Source organism: Sciurus vulgaris (assembly GCF_902686455.1).
Source record: "Sciurus vulgaris genome assembly, chromosome: 18".
Classification (NCBI taxonomy): Eukaryota; Metazoa; Chordata; class Mammalia; order Rodentia; family Sciuridae; genus Sciurus; species Sciurus vulgaris.
The window spans coordinates 20,527,282-20,546,144 of record NC_136479.1 but is presented as its reverse complement, the minus strand read 5'-3'; the positions used below and the strand labels follow the sequence as shown (position 1 = coordinate 20,546,144).

At 54.1% G+C, this 18,863-nt stretch overlaps 1 protein-coding gene across 1 annotated transcript in view; it reads right to left on the bottom strand.

Annotated features, from left to right (window-relative positions):
- IL21R (interleukin 21 receptor) overlaps positions 1–6,012 on the bottom strand; it is a 29,719-nt gene extending 23,707 nt beyond the window's left edge. Inside the window, exon 1 of the mRNA XM_079121503.1 lies at positions 5,553–6,012. The gene's annotated coding sequence lies outside the window, so the exon portion shown is untranslated. The remainder of the gene's footprint in view (positions 1–5,552) is intronic.
- Positions 6,013–18,863: the final 12,851 nt, after the last annotated feature.

Genomic DNA, 18,863 nt, shown 5'->3' with positions numbered 1-18,863 from the left:
AAAGAAACCTTGACTCCCTACCTCACACCATATGTAAAAATAAATCCCAGATACATTACAGACCTAAAAGTGAAAGTAAAACAAAACAAAACAAAAATCACCTAGAAGATAACATGTTTTAAAGAACTCAGTGCAGCCAACACTTCTTATACGACACATAGAAAGTTCTAGGAATAAAGGAAAAGACGGAGAAGTTTAGTTAAAATGAAGTTTTGTTCATCAAACAATAAGAAAATGTAAACGGAACCAAGATTGGGACGGGGAGGTATATATGCCCGTATATTACATATATGCACGTTTATAATATCTTCTTGGATTCATAGACATGCCGACATATATGGAAATATATATCGACTATATACATATTGAAAAAGAGAATCTCAAGCGCTGACAACGATCTGGAGTGAGTACCCGCTTCGCTGTCGCTCAGGGTCGCATCATTTCACCTCCTACACGAGCGCGGGCCGATGGAACCACGGGGAACCGAACCCTCGGCTGCAGGAGACCCGCGCTTCCCTACGGCGCCTGCGCAGTCAGGCCGCCCTGCAGCCTCCGGGCACAGCCTCTCCAGCCAGGAAGAGCCCGCTCCCGCTCCCTGATCTCCCTGCGCTCCCGAGCCAGCCAATGGGAGCTGCAGTTCCTCAGGCCAATCCGTGTGGCCCAGATCGGGCCCCAGGGTTGAAAGTGAAAGGTGTGTGGGGTCAGAGTAAAGTGGCCATTTCCCATGGGAACCAAGAAGAAATGAGGTGGGGGGAGGGACTCCCCAGAAAGGCCATAAATAGGCGCGGAGGGGTCGCTGGAAGGAGAAGTGTCAAGACTCGGGACTTTCCAAGAGGGAACACAGAAGCGAGGGCTGCCAGGTCCCGGGTCCTCCAGGACGCCTCTGACCTGCGCTGGGGCTGCTCCTGCCCCTGCCCCTGCCTCCCCCAGTCCTCACCCCCAAGGTGGCCTGCGTGGCCCTTCAAGGAAACCCCCAGTTCCTCAGCAGGGCTTTCAACAGTTTTGTCCCTTCGGCTCCTGTGCACCAGGTGGCCAGCCAGCTTGGCCAGCATGCCCTTCACCTGGTACTGACACCCTTGGGGTCCCAGCCACAGAGCTCTCTCCTGGGCTTGGCATGTCAGCCTCCCAAATTCAGTTCAAATATCACCTCCTGTGTCCATCTCTGGCCTCTCCAGGGAGTGAGAGGCCCTCCTCCTCTGGAGTCCACCCCTCTTCCAAAACATATTCTAAGTATTGACAGGGCAGGGATGGTGTGTTCTTGGTCACTTCTGAGTCCTTGTGTGACCAGCCAGTGCCTCACATGGAGTAGGTGCCCAAAATCTTTGTTACCTGAAAACCTGGAGGAGAGAGAGGGCTTTCTCTAGTAATGTGGGGACGATTTCCCTCCACGTTAAGATCCACAGAGGCCGTGTCCTCCAAGGGTAAATCACATTCTTTTTGACACCTCTGTCTTAAATTCTGTCCATGGTGGATCTTATGTACTTGAGGAGGATAAAATCCATGCTCCACCTTTCTCCTCACCTCAGGACCTTTGCGCATGCCACTCCCTCTGCTGAGAACACTTTTGCTCCAGCTTCTTTGCATTTCCAGCCTCAGAATTCAACTTCAGTGTTGCCTCTTCAGAGGTCATCGACTCTGTCTGAAGAGGCTCTCCTCTGCAGCCCCGTGTCCCGCACAGCCATAGTAATCCTGGCATCAGTTTAGTGAACGTCTCTGTCCCGAAGCACAAGCTCCCAGAGGTTGGATCATTACCTGTCTTGCTCCCCACAGGATTCCCAGGGCATAGAGCGGGGTCTGGATCGGAGCAGAGGCTCAACAAGTAGCTGAAGGAAAACGGAGAATGGAAGGATGGACGGGTGGAAGGGTGGACGGGTGGAAGGGTGGACGGATGGGTGGATGGATGGACGGGTGGAAGGATGGACGGGTGGACAGATGGACAGACGGATGGGTGGATGGGTGGACAAGTGGAAGGGTGGACGGATGGGTGGATGGACGGGTGGATGGATGGACAGATGGATGGACAGACGGGTAGATGGGTGGGTAGACGGATGGATGGGTGGGTGGATGGAAGAGTGGACAGGTGGATAGGTGGACGGATGGACAGGTGGATGGACAGACGGGTGGATGGGTGGATAGACAGATGGACAAACAGGTGGACGGGTGGATGGACGAGTGGACAGATGGAAGAGTGAACAGATGGACAGGTGGATGGGTGGAAGGATGGACCGGTGGACGGGTGGACGAGGCAGGTAAGAATCGCTGTGCAGACTCGTGAAAGGAGCGGCCCTGTGCGGTCTCAGGTTCCACATCAGCTCTGTCACTGTCCCCAGGAGCTACCCTCTCCCTCCTCAGCTCCAGAGTCCGTGTGCTGGTGACTGCTGTCATCAGAACAGTGACCAGCAGCCTCTGAGGGCAGCGGGAGGCCCAGGCCACCTGCACGTTCCCACCGGAGAGGGCTCTCTGGCGGCCCTGGCGGGGAGGCACCTCTGCTGCTGGCGCACAGCAGGCCTGGCCGCCTGCCCGTCTGATGGAAGCAGGGCCCATGGGTGTGCGCTCGGTGGCGGGCGGCTGCCCGTTTGGTTCATGAGGGGCAGGGCTGGGCTACGCTCGCTGGGGACCTGTGCCTGGGGCCCTGCCTTGGAGCTTGCAGGTGGGAGCTGAGCGTGGGGATGGGCCTGGCCTGCCCAGCCTGCAGACTCCCAGCCTGGCCTCCCGGCCCAGCCTCTCCCCTGGAACGCCCCTCCACTCTGCGCTCCCCTGGCCAGGAGCTCTGCACCCAGGTAGCACCCTGTCCTGCACGGTGACTTCTGCCTCCCGGAAGCCTCTGTGCCCCGGGCAGCCCAGCCCAGGCTGGTCCACTCCTGGCTTTGGCTCCTGCGGCTGCACCTGGCTCCACTTCCTGCAGACTCGGTGGCGGGCGCCTCAACCACAGCTGCGGAGGCCGGGGCAGGAGGCGGCCCCCAGCTAGCACCCTGCCCCTGGGACCGCGGGCCCCCAGCCTGCCCTGGTGCTGGCCCGGGTGGACTGGGTGTCACCAGTTCACCCAGAGAGGCGGCAGCAGTGTGGTCCTGCTGGACGCCGTCAAGCCCTCCTGGCACGTGAGGAAACTGAAGCCCAGAGAGGCCCAGAGTCTCGCCTGTGGTCACACAGCAAGGAAGGCCTGGGGGCCAAGCAGGGAGCCAGGCTGGCACACTCGCCTCATTTCCCGGGGAGGTCCTGGGGCCTGCAGGGAGCAGCAGACTGGGTCCCTCCTGCAAGTGCCCCGGGCAGCGGGCCTCAGTGGGGAATATTCTCAGGCCGTCTCAGAAGTCCCAGGTTTACTCAGCGCTCTCATTTGAGCTGTCATGAAAAGTCCCTTTGGCCTGGGGCCAGGGCCGAGCGGGGGCAGCACCTATGAGCCAGGGGGGAGGGTGCTCCTCCCACTCCTGCCCCTCCCCCTCGGGGTGAGGACCGGGTGGGAAGCAGAAAGACCCTCTTCCTCAGGAAAGTGTGAGTCCCCTGTCTCTGCGACTTTGTCCTCACGGTTTCAAAGCGTCTCCCTGGGTGACTCTAGGAAACCCCCTCCCTCTCTGAGCCTCAGTTTCCCGCCCTGTCCGGGGCAGGCAGACCCACCATAAGGACTATCACTTGTTGAACTCAGCCCAGGGCAGACTCTGCAGGTAGTAGTTGCAGGTATGATTACCAGTAGTATTTAAAGTAGAACCACCTAGTGACTCAGGAGGCTGAGGCAGGAGGATCACAACTTCGAGGCCAGCCTCAGCAAATAAGCAAGGCCCTAAGTAATTTAGGGAGACCCTGCCTAAAACTTTAAAAAATAATTTTTTTTTTTGAAGGGCTGGGGATGTGGCTCAGTGGTAAAGCACCTCTGGGCTCAATCCCCAGTGCCCCCACCCCACAAAAAGAGAAAGCTTCAGCTGCTCTTCCTGATCGGCATTGGCCCTCTGAGTCGCCAAGCCCAGGACCTAGGGAGGGGCCGGACCCCATAGCATGTGCTATGTGCAGGTCTCCCCAGCACAGCCCCGGCCTCCCTCCCTCCACTCTTTGGGCTCAGCCGACCTTGCTGGGCAGCTGGGAGCTGCAGAGCCCAGGGCTCAGGGCTGAGCCCTGGTCCTGCTTTCCCGAGCCTCCTCCGTGGGCCCTGCAGAGACCCAGCCACCAGCCAGGGCGGGCCAGCCAGGCCTCTGCTGCCCCGCCGCAGCCCACACCCCTGGCCGCCCTGACCGCTTGGCCCTTCCCAGAAGGTGCCTGTGACCGTGGATCATATTTTCACGCTATCCTGTCCCCCAGGGGGCGACCTTGCCGTCATGGAGACTGAGCTGGGCGTTTGCTGGGACAAGGATGTCCCACAAAGCCTCAGTCTTGCCATCAGGAAATGGGTTGCCGGAGGCCAGCAGCCCCCACCGGGTCCTCTGTAGGTGTGGGAGGTCCAGGGCTGGGACATGGTGAGCGCTGGGGCCAGGGGACCGGGCAGGCAGGGCTGCTGCTCCCCGGGAGTGTCCCCACACCCTCTTCCAGTCCTGGGCCCTGGCCCTGCCCACGACTCAAGGTTCCCCAGGGTACGAGCTCCCTCCCTGAGGGGAGAGGACCCAGGACTGCTCTGCCCATGTTATGACCTGAGTCCTTACAGACCTTTGTCCCCATTTTACAGATGAGAAAACCAAGGATCCGCAGGGCTACACAAGGCGGAGATTCGCCTGAGTTCACCCGGCCTGTGAAGGCGCATGGCCAGGCTCCGACCCGCCGGATTTCCCCGCTCCACCACGTGTCTGAATCCCCCAAGGGAAGCGCAGACCCAGGAGCAGCCTGCTGTCTCCTAATGCCCCTGCCCTGGGTCCTGGGCTCCTGCTGGGCAGTAACCAGCATCCCTTCCGAGAGTCCTCAGTTCTTTCCCACATGTGTGCTCCCCGCCAGGGTTCTCCATTCCCTCTCCTCCACACACCAGACGACTGTCCTCTTATTATCTGACCCTCACCCTGCGCTTCATGATAAGGATGAGGAGATGGCCATCAAGTCATCTGGTTTCACTGCCCACCCTGCTACATCCTAGTTGAGTCGCCAAAGGAAATCGTTCTTCCTCTGCCAGCTTCACTTCCTTATCTGTGAAATGGGCTCGCCAGTCCCATTTTGAAGGATTAGATAAAATAAAGGTGATAAAACACGGAAGCCAGGGACAAGTTGACAGCCCTCCTCACCAAATTGGCCAGGGGAAGTGTCAGCCCCTGCCCCTTTGTCCCCTCAGCCTGGCATAGATGCCCAGGACCCAGGCGATGGCGCCCCTGCTTCTTGGAGCCTGGTTTCTACAGATGGGGTCATCTCAGCCATGCCCCTGTCTCCGAGCCCTGAGTTTCCTGCAGACCCGCAGCAAAGAAGCCCCGTGGTTCCGGGCTGGGCCGGGCTAAGCGGGACTCCACCCCAGCTCTGCACGAACCTCCCTGACTCGGCGTCCCCAGCCCGGACCTGGCTCAGCGCTGCTCAGAGTCCTCCCGCGGGCACCGGATGCCACGCAAGGGGCAGGTCCGCCCGGCAGACGGGCGTGGGGACCGCGAGGGGACCGTTACCTGCTCCTCCGGTGTCTTCCTCAGAAATCCATTCTGGGCTCGGCGATCTGGTGGCCTTGGGGACCTGGTGGCCTCTGGGGTGGTGGCCGCCGGCCTCCGCGGAGGCACGGGAAACGAGGGGAGAGGACGCGGGCAGGGGCCCTGCCTGGGGTGACGGTCCACAGCCTGCCCCAGGTCACCCAGGCTGGGGGACGCGGGGCTTCTGGGCAGGTGGGAGCCACCAGGGAGCCGGCGGGAGCGCAGGGCCGACGGGTGGAGAGGGGCAGACCGACGGCGGGCGGCCTCAGGCGCGGCCCGGGAGCAGCAGGCGGGCGCCCGGGCGCGGGGCCCACGGCCACCCGGCGGAGCGACGCCGCTGGGTCTGCGCGAGGCGGCGGCGGGCGGCTGCCATCCCTGTCGCCAGGAGGATGTGGCCCGGCCGCCCCGCCCACGCCGCCCCGCCCGCCGCCGCGCGAGGTGGGGCCGCTCTGCCCGCGAAGGTCACCCCAGCGGGACGTCGGGCGGCCGGGGCCACGTCTGCCTCTGGGGGACGGGTGACATGATCTGCCCCTGCGGGACAGGTGACATCATCCCCAGGTCCGCAGGAGTGACCCGCGAGGCAGGCGAGGCGGCGGGGAGCCGGTTCCACAGACGAGCCACCAGGCTCCCGGGCCGCAGCGACACCAGGGACCACTCGGCGAGGAGGCCGAGGCCCGGCCAGAGCCCCGCGGAGGGCCGCAGGGGTCCTCCGCCCCGAGCGCCAAGCGGCCTGTTGGCCTGTCCACGGGCTGAGCTGCGCGGGGCCACCGGGACTCCTCTCCACCCGTTTCCCTGGCACCCAGCCTCCTGAAGACAGAACCCCGGGGCCGGTCCCATGGCCTCGATTTGCCCTTCTCTCAATGGAGCCACCCAGACACGGGGAGGGGGGCGGGGGAGAGAGGCCATTGGCAGGTGGGAACGCAAAAAGAGAATAGAGAAAAGAAATTCTCAAGAGAGGTTTGGTCTTGTTACAAGGCAGGGGCGCATGACAGGTTCAAATGTCTCTGGTTGACATTTAAGAAGCCAGGGGACAAAACCAGCATACGCCCAGCAGCCTCAGAAGAGGAACAGCCAGAAAAATGCCTCTGACACCGTCACCATGACCACCACCCGCTCCACCTGGTGTCATCTCGTCTCATCCCGCAGACCCTGCGAGGTAGGCCAGACTGGTCCCTTTGTACAGATGAAGAGACCGAGGTTCAGAGAGTCAATGTCCCACAGGCCGAGTGCCGGAGCTGCGGTTTGAACCTGGTGTTTTGGAACCCAAAGGTTGCACCCCGAGCTGTGGAAAGGGGTCCAGTGCAGGAGGACGTGTGCCCTGGGAGGGAGGGACGATCCGGGTCCTCGTGGAGGCACATGCATCCCCCACAGATGCATTTGTGGGAAACAACTTCCAGCTGACCCACAGGACCGCTGTGGAGAAAAGAGAACGCATCTTGCTCTTTATTTCTTGATTTTTTTTTCTTTTTTCTTTTTTTTTTCCCTAACCATGTTTTGAGGAACTTGGTACAAATTCCCCTGTGGTCGATTTGCAGGATGTTGGTCCTGTACGCAGCCCTGCAGTCTTGTCCCTGACCACCAGAATATCTCCCGAGCTCCAGAGAGCACACTTCGGGAGGGAAGCCAGCTCTTCTGTTTTGTTCTCTTGATCTTCAAAGCACATCTTCTGATACAATGGCCTGGAATTTGCAGCGATTGAAAGATCAGAAGGAGGAGCAGGAGTTACTGATTTGTAAAGGGCTTGCTCTGTACCAGTGGGTTAAGAACTCTAAAGGTGCATGGTTCACTTAAACTTCAAAATCACTGGAGAAGACAGTGTCCTTTTCTCTGTGCTACAGAGGAGGAAACAGAGGCTCAGAGAGGTGAATGATTTGTCTAAGGTCACACAGCTGGTGAGCTGGGATTTGAACTCAGTCATTTGGTCTACAGAGCCCACACTAGTTAACTCACTTTGGTGATTCTGTTGCACAGGGTTGCTTGATGCCTCTTCTCCAGGTTGAACCTTAGGGTGTGCTAGATAAGAAAGGGGAGCAGCCACAAGGGCAAGGTGTTAGGCAGAACACCTGCAAGTTCAAAAGTCCTGAGGTGGAACCCAGGTGGCTTGCTCCAGGAGCGTGGGTACAGAGCGGCTGCACAGACTGACAACAGGAGGGGAGGTAGCACTCGACGCGTGACCCCAGGACCTTGAGAGGAGACTCAGGAAGGCAGGTTTTGTTCCAGTGGAAATGGGGAGTCATCTGTGGCTTTTGAGGGGTGGCTTAGCCTAATTTGCATTTTGAAGAGTGCTCAGGACTAGCTGCAGGTGGTGGGGGGGACCATCAGGGGCCACTTAGTCCCTTGGTACCTAAAAAGATGGTTTGGGGACTGGAAATTTAACAGCTGCCAGAGTCACATCCCCCCCAAAAGGACATGAATTCAGAGAAGTGACCTCTGAGGGGGTCCCTCTGGGTCTGACCATGTCTCAAGAGTGTGGCCTTGGAAGGGAGGTGTGGGGGCACCTCCTGGGGCCCTCGCAACCCCACAACCCCAGAGGACTCAGAGCCGGGCACCGAGAGGAAGTGGTCTCTGCATTTCAGCCAAGTGGTCTCCAGGGGAAAAATCATTGTGACTACCCCTCCCCCAGCCCATTTCCTCTTTTTTATTTTTATTTCAACAGCTCTATTGAGGCATTATTTATATAACAGAATATACAGCTGCGTGCTTCCATTAGTTCTAGAAAATGTGTTGAATCGTGCAACTCACCATGATCTCATGATGAAAAATTTCCATCTCCTTAAAATCAAAACAAAACAAAAATCAAAACAAAACAAAAATCAAAACAAAACAAAAAACACCAAAAAAACCATCCCTCAGGCCTGTTTGCTGTCAGTCTGGTCTTCCATATGCTTGGTCATCACTTGGGTTTTCTTTGGACAACAGTTTATTCAAGTTCATTGCCAATTTTTAAATTGTGCTGTTTATCATTGTTGGATTGTAAGAGCTCTTTACATACTGGATACTTGACCCTTATCAGATAGATGGCTTGAAAATATTCTTTCCCAGTTTTCTGGATTGTCTTGTTACTTTCTTAGTAGTGTGCCTTCATGTAAAAGAGTTTTATTTTGGGGGATTTTTTTTTTCTTGGTATCAGGGATTGCACCCAGGGGTGTTTACCCACTGAGCCACATCCCCACCCCTTTTTTATATTTTATTTAGCAACTCCTGCTGAGTTGCTAAATGCCTCTCCAATCTGCTGAGGCTGGCTTTGAACTCATGATCCTCCAGCCTTAGCCTCCAGAGTTGCTGGGATTATAGGCATGTGCCACTGAACCTGGCAGTAAAAGTTTCAAATTTCTTTCTTTCTTTTTTATTTTGTATTGGGCATTGAAACCAGAGGCACTTAACCTCTGAACCACATCCCCAGACCTTTTCTTATGTTTTCAGACAGGGACTCGCTAAATTGCTTAGAGCCTCACTAAATTGCTGAGGCTGGCCTCAGACTTGTGATCCTCTTGCCTCAGCCTCCCAAGCTGTACGGCTGCACCCGGCAGGAGTTTTTAATTGTTATGAAGCACAATTTCTCTCTTTCCTTTGCTTGTGCTTTTGTGTCACATCTAAGAAGAATCCTTTGCCAAATCAAAGGTCATGGAGATTTCTTCCAGTGTTCTTTTTTTTTTTCTCAGAGTTTTATTGTTCTGTTAGTTCTTCTATGTAGATCTCTGATCCACTTTATATTTATTTCTGTGTATGGTGTGAGGTAAGGGTCAAACTTTGGTGCTTTACATATAGATATATCCAGTTGCCCCAGGACCATTAAATAAATAAATAAATGAATGAATAAACAAATGAAACAAACAAGTAATATTTCTTTGTGAAATATAAATATTAAATTAATTAAGAGACTGGTCTTTCCCCATTGAGTTGCCTTGGCATCCCTACTGAAAGTCAACTGACCCTGCTGTTTATTTCTAGACTACTGCCCTGTATGTGGATAGACCTAGACCATTGATCAAATGCATATCCCTGTGCCAATAGAACACTCTTCTGAACACTGTAGCTCCATAGTATTTTTAAAAATAAGTATGGCATTTTAAAAAATATGTTTTGTTGTTGATGGGCATCTATTTATTTACTTATGTTTTAAATTACTTCTTAGTTTTCAATGGATTTTTAAAAAAATTTTACTTATTTATACGTGGTGCTGAGAATCAAACCCAGGGCTTCACACATGCCAGGCAAGTGCTCTACCACTGAGCCACAACCCCAACCCCTGTAGTTAAGTCTTGAAATTGGGAATTGTTGTTCTCCTAACAACTGTTTTGGCTATTCTCTTGCAATTCCACATGAGTTTTGGGATCAACTTCATCCTTAAAAAGAAAAAGACACCAGTCCAAATGTTGCATGCCTATAATCCCAGGATCTCCGGAGGCTGAGGAAGGAGGATCAAAAGTTTGAGGCCAGTCTGGGCAACTAAGGGAAACTTTGTCTCAAAAAAAAAAAGTTGAAAGGACTGGGGGATGGGGAGGTAGCTCAGTGGTAAATCACCCATGGATATAACCCAGTATCAAAAAGAAAAAAGAAAATAAGGAAAAAGGACATTGGGATTTTGATAGGGATTGCACTGAATCTATAGATTGCTTTAAATCTTAAGATGCCATCTCAGCGATGTCACGCCTTCCACTTCACAAACATGGGATGTTTTTAAATTTACTTAGGTCGTTTTGATTTTTTCAGTAATGTCTCTGCAGCTCCTTGGTTCGCTCTCTTCCTCGGTGCTTTATTCTTGAGGCGGCTGTGGATGGAACGTCCTCCTTTCCTCCCTGGGTTGCGCCTGCGCATTTCCGCAGGTTGATTTCCTATCCTCCCACTTGGCCCAAGTCGGGTGTTGACTCCGATCTCTTCTTCGCAGATTCTTTCAGATTTTCTCTATTTAGGAGCTCGTCATCTGTCCATAAAGGTAGTTTGGCTTCTTCCTTTCCAGTTGGGGTGCGTTTGACTTCTGCCTCTTGCTGACTGGGTCTGGTCTGGACTTCGGGGGAGCGCTGAAGAGCGCTGGCCACCCTTGCTCCCGATCTAAGGGCACCGTCTTCCGTTTTTCATCCCCTGACTGTGACGTTAGCGGCGGGTTTCCATGTCCGGCCCTTGTCGAGTTGAGGGTGTTCCCTGGGATTCCTGTCTTGCTGAGGGTTTTAATCCTGCAAGGGTACTGAATTTTGTCAGATGCTTTTCTGCATCAGGATAAATGATCGTGCGGTGATTTGTCCCCTTTCTTTATATGAATACGGTGCACTACGTTGCTTGACTCTATATTGAACCACCCTTGCCTTCCTGGGATAACTCCTGTCTGGTTGTGTTATACAAGTTCTTCAAGGTGCTGTTGGTAACTCAGTTTGCTGGTATTTTGTTGAGGATTCTTTGCATCTATGCTCACAAGGAATGCTCATCTGCTCTTTCTGTCTCTTGCGATGTCCTCATCTGGACATCATTGGTATCCTTGAATGACTTAGGTAATATCTCCTCCTCTTCTGTTTTGTGGAAGGCACTGAAAAGGACTGAGCTTAATTCTTGAAAGACGCCATAGAATTCATCAATGGACTTTCCTTGGCTGGGAGGTCTCTGATGATTAATTCAACTCTTGTTTTGTTATATGTCTATTAAAGTTTTCTGTTTCTTCATGAGTCAGTTTTGGTGATTGGTCTCAGTGACACTTTTGACGTCTCCAACGATTACTTATGGTTTCTAGAAGTTTGTCCATTTCGTCTGGTGTCTGAATTTGTTGGCATACAATCGTTCACCATATCCTTGTATGATCCTTTTTCTTCTGCATTGTTGGTGTAATGTCCCCACTCTGTCTGATTACATGAAAAAGAAATCTCGATGGTGTATAGGCCACTATCAATTTGTATTTCTGCTACCTGTGGCTGAGCCTGTATCTGACTGATCAGTCACAGATTCAGATTTAGGTATGACGAGGATGCAGACATAGATATAAATATATTCCTGACCCAGAAATAGAAAGTGACTAGGGACTTTCCTAAGAGGGAAGAACAAGCTGGGCAGACAAGTAACAATCTCTGTCGAATCCCAGAAAAGAAAATATAACATATTTTATTGCTTAGGGACTTTAAAAAAATTTTTTTTTATTTTGTAATGGGGATTGCACCCAGGGTCACTTTCCAAGCCCTTTTTATTTTTTTATTTAGAGACAGGGTCTGGCTCAGTTGCTGAGGACCTCCTTAAGTTTTTGAACCTGGCCTTGAGCTGACAGTCCTCCTGCCTCAGTCTCCCAAACTGCTGGAATTACAGGCGTAGGCCACTCAGGGACTTTTAGTAACATTATTATTATTTAGTTGCAAATGTTAAAACCAAATCAAACAAGCTTGGCCCAGACAGCCATGTACTGCATCAGGTGGGCAGAGTCTGGCAGTTGGTTAGTTGCCCCAAGAGTAGCATTTGGCTGAGATCGCTGAGCAAACTCTTTCCACGCTGGTCCGCAGCTGCCTCTGCACCTGCCGGACTCTCTCCTCCAGCAGCTGGGAGGAAAGCTGAGCCCACACCACACGGGCTCCACAGTCAGAGAAGAAAGAAATGGCTGGCCATGAATTTTCCAGAAAAAAAAATAAATTGAAATCCCAGGGAATTATGTAGACGGGCTTAGACTGAATCACAAGCCACCGTGTCCACCAGCCTGAGCAACCTGGGAATCCCTGGACAAGTAAGTTACCGAGGCCAGAGGGAGGGGCACCTCTGATCGGCTGACTGCCAATCATCTTGTGGTTATTATAGCAAGAAGGGGAACAGAGTCACGCTCCACAGAGACAAGGACCCTTCAATATGCTGGGATCATGGCTACGGATGGAATTGTGTCCCTCCCACCAAATTCACATGCTGAAACCCTAAACCCCAAAGTGAAGACATCTGGAGGGAAGGCCAAGGTGGGCGGGGTGGGCGGGACTATCCAGTGGGACTGGGCTGGCCCTGAAGAGGGAGCCAGGGAACCTCGCCCGGCCATTTGAGCACGCAAGACGAAGGTGGCTGTCTGCCAGCCAAGAAGAGAGCCCTCGGAGGAACCTGCCCGCCGCACCTTGACCTTGGACTCCCAGCCTCCAGAACCCTGAGGAAGTACATTTGTGTTGTTTAAGCCGCCCGACCTGTGGCATTTTGTTACAGCAGCCACACCCACCAAGATGCCTCTCTGTCAGCTCATGTTCTCTGGAGAAGCTTGACTCTGACACGCACCATTATCCACAGCAAAAGTGCCAAGTTTTTACACGTGCTGGGACCCTGACCGGGAGCAGGCACCGGGCAGACCCATCAAGAGCACCTTTGAGACCCGGGACTGGGTGCGGAGGCCTCGGCCACACAGCTGGAAAGAGGCAGGACCAGGATCTGAACCCGGCTGTTGTGGCTGCAAGTGTTCAAGGGGCTATTTCTGGGTGGTGGGCATGTTTATTTTCAATTTTTTAAAATGTGTTGTCTGGCTTTTAAATGATACATTATTTCTATAGTCTGGGGAAATTAGTAAAGCTGCTTCTATTTTAGAAAAATAGAAAGGTCACAAAATGTCAGTTTTCTGGAGAAAAGGTACGGCAAGAAGGAGAGGCATTAAAAATCCATAAAGACATGAGTCACGGTCCCTTCAGAAGACACTGACCAATGACATGCATTACCCTTTACTTCAGGCCAAATGTCAATCATATATGTATCAGGATGAGAACCACCAAAGCAATATGTCAGATGGAAAATGTTCAGGGGCTTTTCCAAAGTCAACCGCATGTGTAATGGCCAAGAGAAACTTGAAGAACCCTGAGGATGCATTAATAGAGGTATAGTGTCCAGACAAGGGAGGTGTCCAGTCCTGGGCCTTCGTTTGTGAGGACATTGGCCAACTGGAGTACATTTCAAGGCAACCAAGAGGGCAGAGGGGCCAGCACAGGAAGCGCAGAATTATTTAGCTTGAAGAGAGAAGAAGGTTTAGATTGGGGCCTGTGAGATTCATCTGCAGGCCCAGACCAGTGACGTCTCAGTGACCAAATTGGAATGGACAGTGTTATAGTTTGGATCTAAAATGTCCTCAAAGGCCCATGTGTCAATGGCTTGGTCCCTGGCCTGTCCTGCTATTGTAAGGTAGAACTTTTGAGAGGTGGGGCTTAATGGGAGGAAGTTAGGTCATTGGGGGCATATTCTTGAGGGAATATTGGGACCTCTAGCCTCTTCCTTTCCCTATTCTTGCTTCCCAGCTGCCATGAGGTAAGCAGCTTGCTCTACTCCATCCCCCACCACCATCATGTGCTGCCTTTGCCCAGGCCCAACTGCAAAGAGGCCAAGCAGTCTTCAAAATTGTGACCCAAACCTTTCCTCTTTTAAGTTGATTATCTCAGGTATTTTGTTACAGTAATAGAAAGCTGACATGGATTGTGAGCTCCCTATCCCCGGTAGTACACAGGCCCTCAATGTGAGCATCTGATGGGTTGGCTGGGACCACAGGACCCTGGAGGCTCTTTCCAAGTTGAGTGTTTGTGTGTCTGAGTCTTAGAAACTTGTAGGAAAATGTACCCTGGCAGCAGCGGGTTATAAACTGAATGTCTGTGTCCCCATCTCCCAAATTTGTGTATTAAGGCCCTGACCTCTGAGTGTGGCTGTATTTGGAGATACGGTCTCTGAGGAAGTACTTAAGGTTAAATGAATTCATAAGGGTGGAGCCTGGGTTGGACAGGGTTAGCACCCTTAGAAGAAGAGACCAGGGACTTTGCTCTCAGTCTCTCACAAGGAGAAGGTGGCCCACGGCCAGCGGGGTAAGCAGCCCCACAGACCTGGAGTCAGCTGGCACCCCGAAGGTGGACTTGCAGGCCTCACAGCTGTGAGAGGTGAGCGTCTGTGTTTGAAGCCACCCGGTCTGTGGCCTTGTGTTCCAGGAACCTGAGCAGATGAAGACAGAGTCACTGCACAGCTGTGCCGACTGACCCTTCTGCCAGGCTTCCTCCTGGGGTCCTGGGGCTGAGCCAGCTTGGGCGCCCGTCTCCAGGGGTGTGGGAGCAGTGAGGACGTGGCTTGAGAACGAATTGCTCGTCTTCTCCCCACCCCGCTTACCAATGTCTCAGCCGACAGACAGACCTCCTCCCCATCAAGACGCTCAAGTTGGGCGGGAGGGGAGACTCAGGGAGCGCGAGCTAGTGGCTGTGGGGAGAGACAGTGGTGCCGTTTCTGGTGTTGGGATTAACGGCAGTGCTTCGGGGTGTTACGGCTGAGCAATGAGGTGTCTCCCTGAAGCCCACGGGTGAGACCATGAAGGAAGGTTTGGAGGTGAGGTGACTGGGTTTTGACGGCCCTGACCTAACCAGTGGGTTAGTCCCCTGATGGGGACCTGGGTGGTAGCTGCAGGCAGAGGGTGTGGCTGGAGGAGGTGGGTCGCTGGGGTGTGCCTTTGGGGTAGACATTTTGCCCTTGGTGAGAGGAGCTGCCTCTCTCTCTGCTTCCTGGTGGCCATGTCTGAAGCTAGTTTCCTCCACCACGATGTTCTGCCACACCTTGGACCCAGAGCAGTGGAGCCAGCCAGCTGTGCGCTGAGACTTCTGAAACCGTGAGCCCCAAACACACTTTTCCTCCTCTAAGATTGTTCTTGTCGGTTCTTTTGGTCACAGCAGCAAAACAAGCTGATTAAAACAAAATGAGCGACCCAGCTATCCCACTCCTTGGCCTATACCCAAAGAACTTAAAATCAGCATACTACAGAGATACAGCCACATCAATGTTCATAGCTGCTCAATTCACAATAGCCAGACTGTGGAACCAACCTAGATGTCCTTCAATTGATGAGTGGATAAAGAAACTGTGGTATATATATACAATGGAATATTACTCAGCCATAAAGAATGATAAAATTATGGCATTTGCAGGCAAATGGATGAAATTGGAGAATATCATGCTAAGTGAGATAAGCCAATCTCAAAAAGCCAAAGGACGAATGATATCGTTAATAAGTGGAGGATGACACATAATGGGGGGGAGGGAAGGGTTAGTGTTAGGGTTAGAGTTAGGGTTAGGGAGGGGGGCAAGTATGGAGGAAGGAAGTACTGTATAGAGGGTAAAGAGGGGTGGGAGGGGTGGGGGGAAGGGAAAAAAATAACAGAATGAATCAAACAACATTACTCTATGTAAATTTATGATTACACAAATGGTATGCCTTTACGCCATGTACAAACAGAGAAACAACATGTATCCCATTTGTTTACAATAAAAAAATTAAAAAAAAAAAAAAGAGCATCCTTAATCCAAGAATCCAAAATAGGAAATGCTTCCGACTGGGGAACTTCATGAGCACCAACGTGATGTCCACAAAAGGAACATTTCACGCTGGACTTCATAGGGCGGGTCACCGTCCAAGCATAGGTGCACTGAAACTACTGTATACAATTACCCGCTGGCCAATATAAAATATAAACTCGCTCTGCGTCTAAAGTCGGGTCCCATCCCCCAAATGTCTCATTTGCAAATATTCCACAATCCCAGCCACTTGCCCAAATCTGAAATTCGAAACACTCCTGGTCTCAAGGTAATGAGAGAATAAGTTTCTGTTTGGCTTTAGCCAGTTTGAACCAGGTTGCGTTCACTTACAATTGAAAGGATCTTGACAGATGCGTGACAATGTGACCTGAACGTGCCTTAAGGGTGGCCTGTCCATTCAGCAATGGAAGCAGGAGAGAGGCAACCACTCTCTCAGCCTGCAGGAGTGTGGAAGAGCATCCAGGGGAGGCTGAGGGGTCACTTGGAAGGACAAAGAGCAACTCACTCCAAAAAATGTGGGTGGGAGACCAGGAAACACACTTCTAAATCACTCCAGGGACCCTGAGAAAAATCACAAAGGCAAACTCAGAAAACCGTGCTGAAGGGCAGAAAAAGCATACATTCGGCAGTGGGCGGCAGGTATGGCAGCGTTTAGGGGGAAATGCGCAGCCTCGGAATCCACGCACTAGCAAAGAAGAAAAGCGAGGAAAATGCACGTTCAGACCTCACGCTTAAGTTAGAAAAGGGCAGCAAAATAAATCCGGGCAGAGAAAGAGAAGGGAAATAATAAAGATCAGAGCCACGAGAAAGAGGAAGGAAGCAGACCGCAGAGTCGCTCCACCAAGCCCCAAGGCGGTTCTTTGGTGAGCCAGGGCGGCGGGCGGTGGCGCCGCCCCTTCGCGGAATGAGGAGGCACCGCGTGGGCGGCTGGGACCAGGCGGGCATGAGACCCCGGGGGAGGTGGTGAGGCCAGAGCCCCGAGGGCAAGGCGGGCCCAGCGCAGGGAGCAGGACCAAGAGCCTCCCGCGGCTGCGGGGAGCCACGGAAGGTTCCCAGGCGGCGAAGGGACACACCATCGGGCTGGGCCAGGGACGCACAGGGTCGCCCTCTGAAGAGCCCGTGAGGGGAGGCACGTCCACGGGGACCAGAGCGCAGTGGGTGGGATCGTTCCGGGATGGGCAGCCATCTGTGCATGAGGTGGCTGCAGCGTCCCTGGCCTCTACCCCAGATGCCTCCTCCAGCAGGTGACACTCAAAAGCCTCTCCCAAGATTGCCTCGTGCCCCCTGGGGGGCAAAACCACGCCAGGCTAGGGACCTCTGAGGCAGAGGCAGAGCGGACGTCTGCGGTGCTGCCCCTGCCCCTGGGGGCTGGGGACCCAGGCGAGGCCCTTCCTACGTTTGAGCCTCTGCGCCCCAACCTGCCGCGTGGGCTGAGGGGACCACCCCCAGGGTGAGCCTGCAGATGCAAGGAGGTCATGGTGTCTGGACGGCAGGGGCTGCTGGGACCTACACCTGGTGTCAGTCATTCCCCCGTGACGTGCACAGGGCCCAGGACCGCGCGGCCCAGACCCTTGCGCGCCTGGCTTTCTCACCACCTGGACCCACCATCCGGGGCTCTGGCTGCCGCTACCTTCAAGCCCCGCCCAGAACTACAGACCCCCTGCTCTGAGCCGCCAGCGCCCTGGACAGGTGGTTCCGTCACCGCTTCTCTTGCTGCGGCCTTCGGGGCCCCCCACGTGGCCAGAGTGACCAGCGTAGCCAGAGGGGGTGACGGACCTCCGAAGCCTGCCCTAGACTAGGACTTCACCTCTCCCGGGGCAGGGCCTCCTGACCTCCCACGCTGTCCCCTCCCCTCCTGCTTCTGCTCCAGGCTCCGTCACCTGGCGGCTCCTTCACCGTGCAGCCCCTCAGGGCCTTGGCACGGCTGCTCCCTCCAGCGAGGACACTCCCGTCTGTGAAGCTCGTCCCCTTGCTTCCCTTGGCCTGGGGTCGGAATCAACCCTCCCCGCATGGCCCGCCGGCCCGTGTGTTCCCAGGCACTCCTGGCTGGCTGTCCCCTGCACCCAGGGGCCCTGGGTGAGAGCTAGGGCTTCCATCTGGAGCCCCACCCCCGGAGCAGGGTCTGCACCCACCAGGTGCTCCCTAGACACTCCCGTCCTTCTCTCTGGCCGGCCCTGCTCCTCCTCTGCCTGGTCACCCCAGGACACACACTGGCTCTGGCCATCCCTGAGTCAGGGTCTTCGAGTGACCAGCCCCAGGGTGGCTCCACGCTCTGCTGGAGCGGCAGTCCCTCTCTGGCCTTCCCAGCTCTTTAGTTTATGGGCATTTGTGGAAGGATCTAGCCCACAGACCTCCAGGGGCACAGCCAGCAAGGGACCACGCGGGACCCCCTCCTACCTCGGAGGCAGCTCTTCACCCTCTTCTCATCTCTGCCTCGCCAAAGCCCTGCCAGCTGGCCTGGCAGAGTCCGGCCTGTCCAGGCTGCAGGGTGGGGTAGGTGACCAAGGAGAGACCAAGCTCTGTCTGACCAGGAGGAGGGAGGCCGGCCAGGTGGGGTGCTGAGGCTGAGAGCAGGGAGTTCCCTGAGGGCCTCCTGAGCCCGCCCCCTCCGACCAGGAGCCCGCAGCTGCCCTGGAACCCACACGCCCCCTTGGTTCCCATGAGACCACCCCCATCTCTCTAAGACTTGGGTGGTTGGTCATATTGGGAGGCACGCATGGGCAGGTACAGGCGTGTTCAACCCACAAACAAAAACAGCAAGAGTGAGCACACATTGAGCGCTTCCTGTATGCCAGATGTCAGTATCTTATTTACTCCCTCCAGAAAACTCTAGGAGGTGGCGTTATCACTGGCCCAGATCACAGACGAAGAAACAGAAAACTAGGGAAATAAAGGAACACAGAAAAGCAGACATGAAACGGGATCTGAAGGTGGCTGGCCAGGTTCCAGCGCCCGAGCTGTCAATCAGTGCACTGTGATCCTGCTCACACGCCCCCGCGAGCCCCTCCTGTACTTAGAACTTAG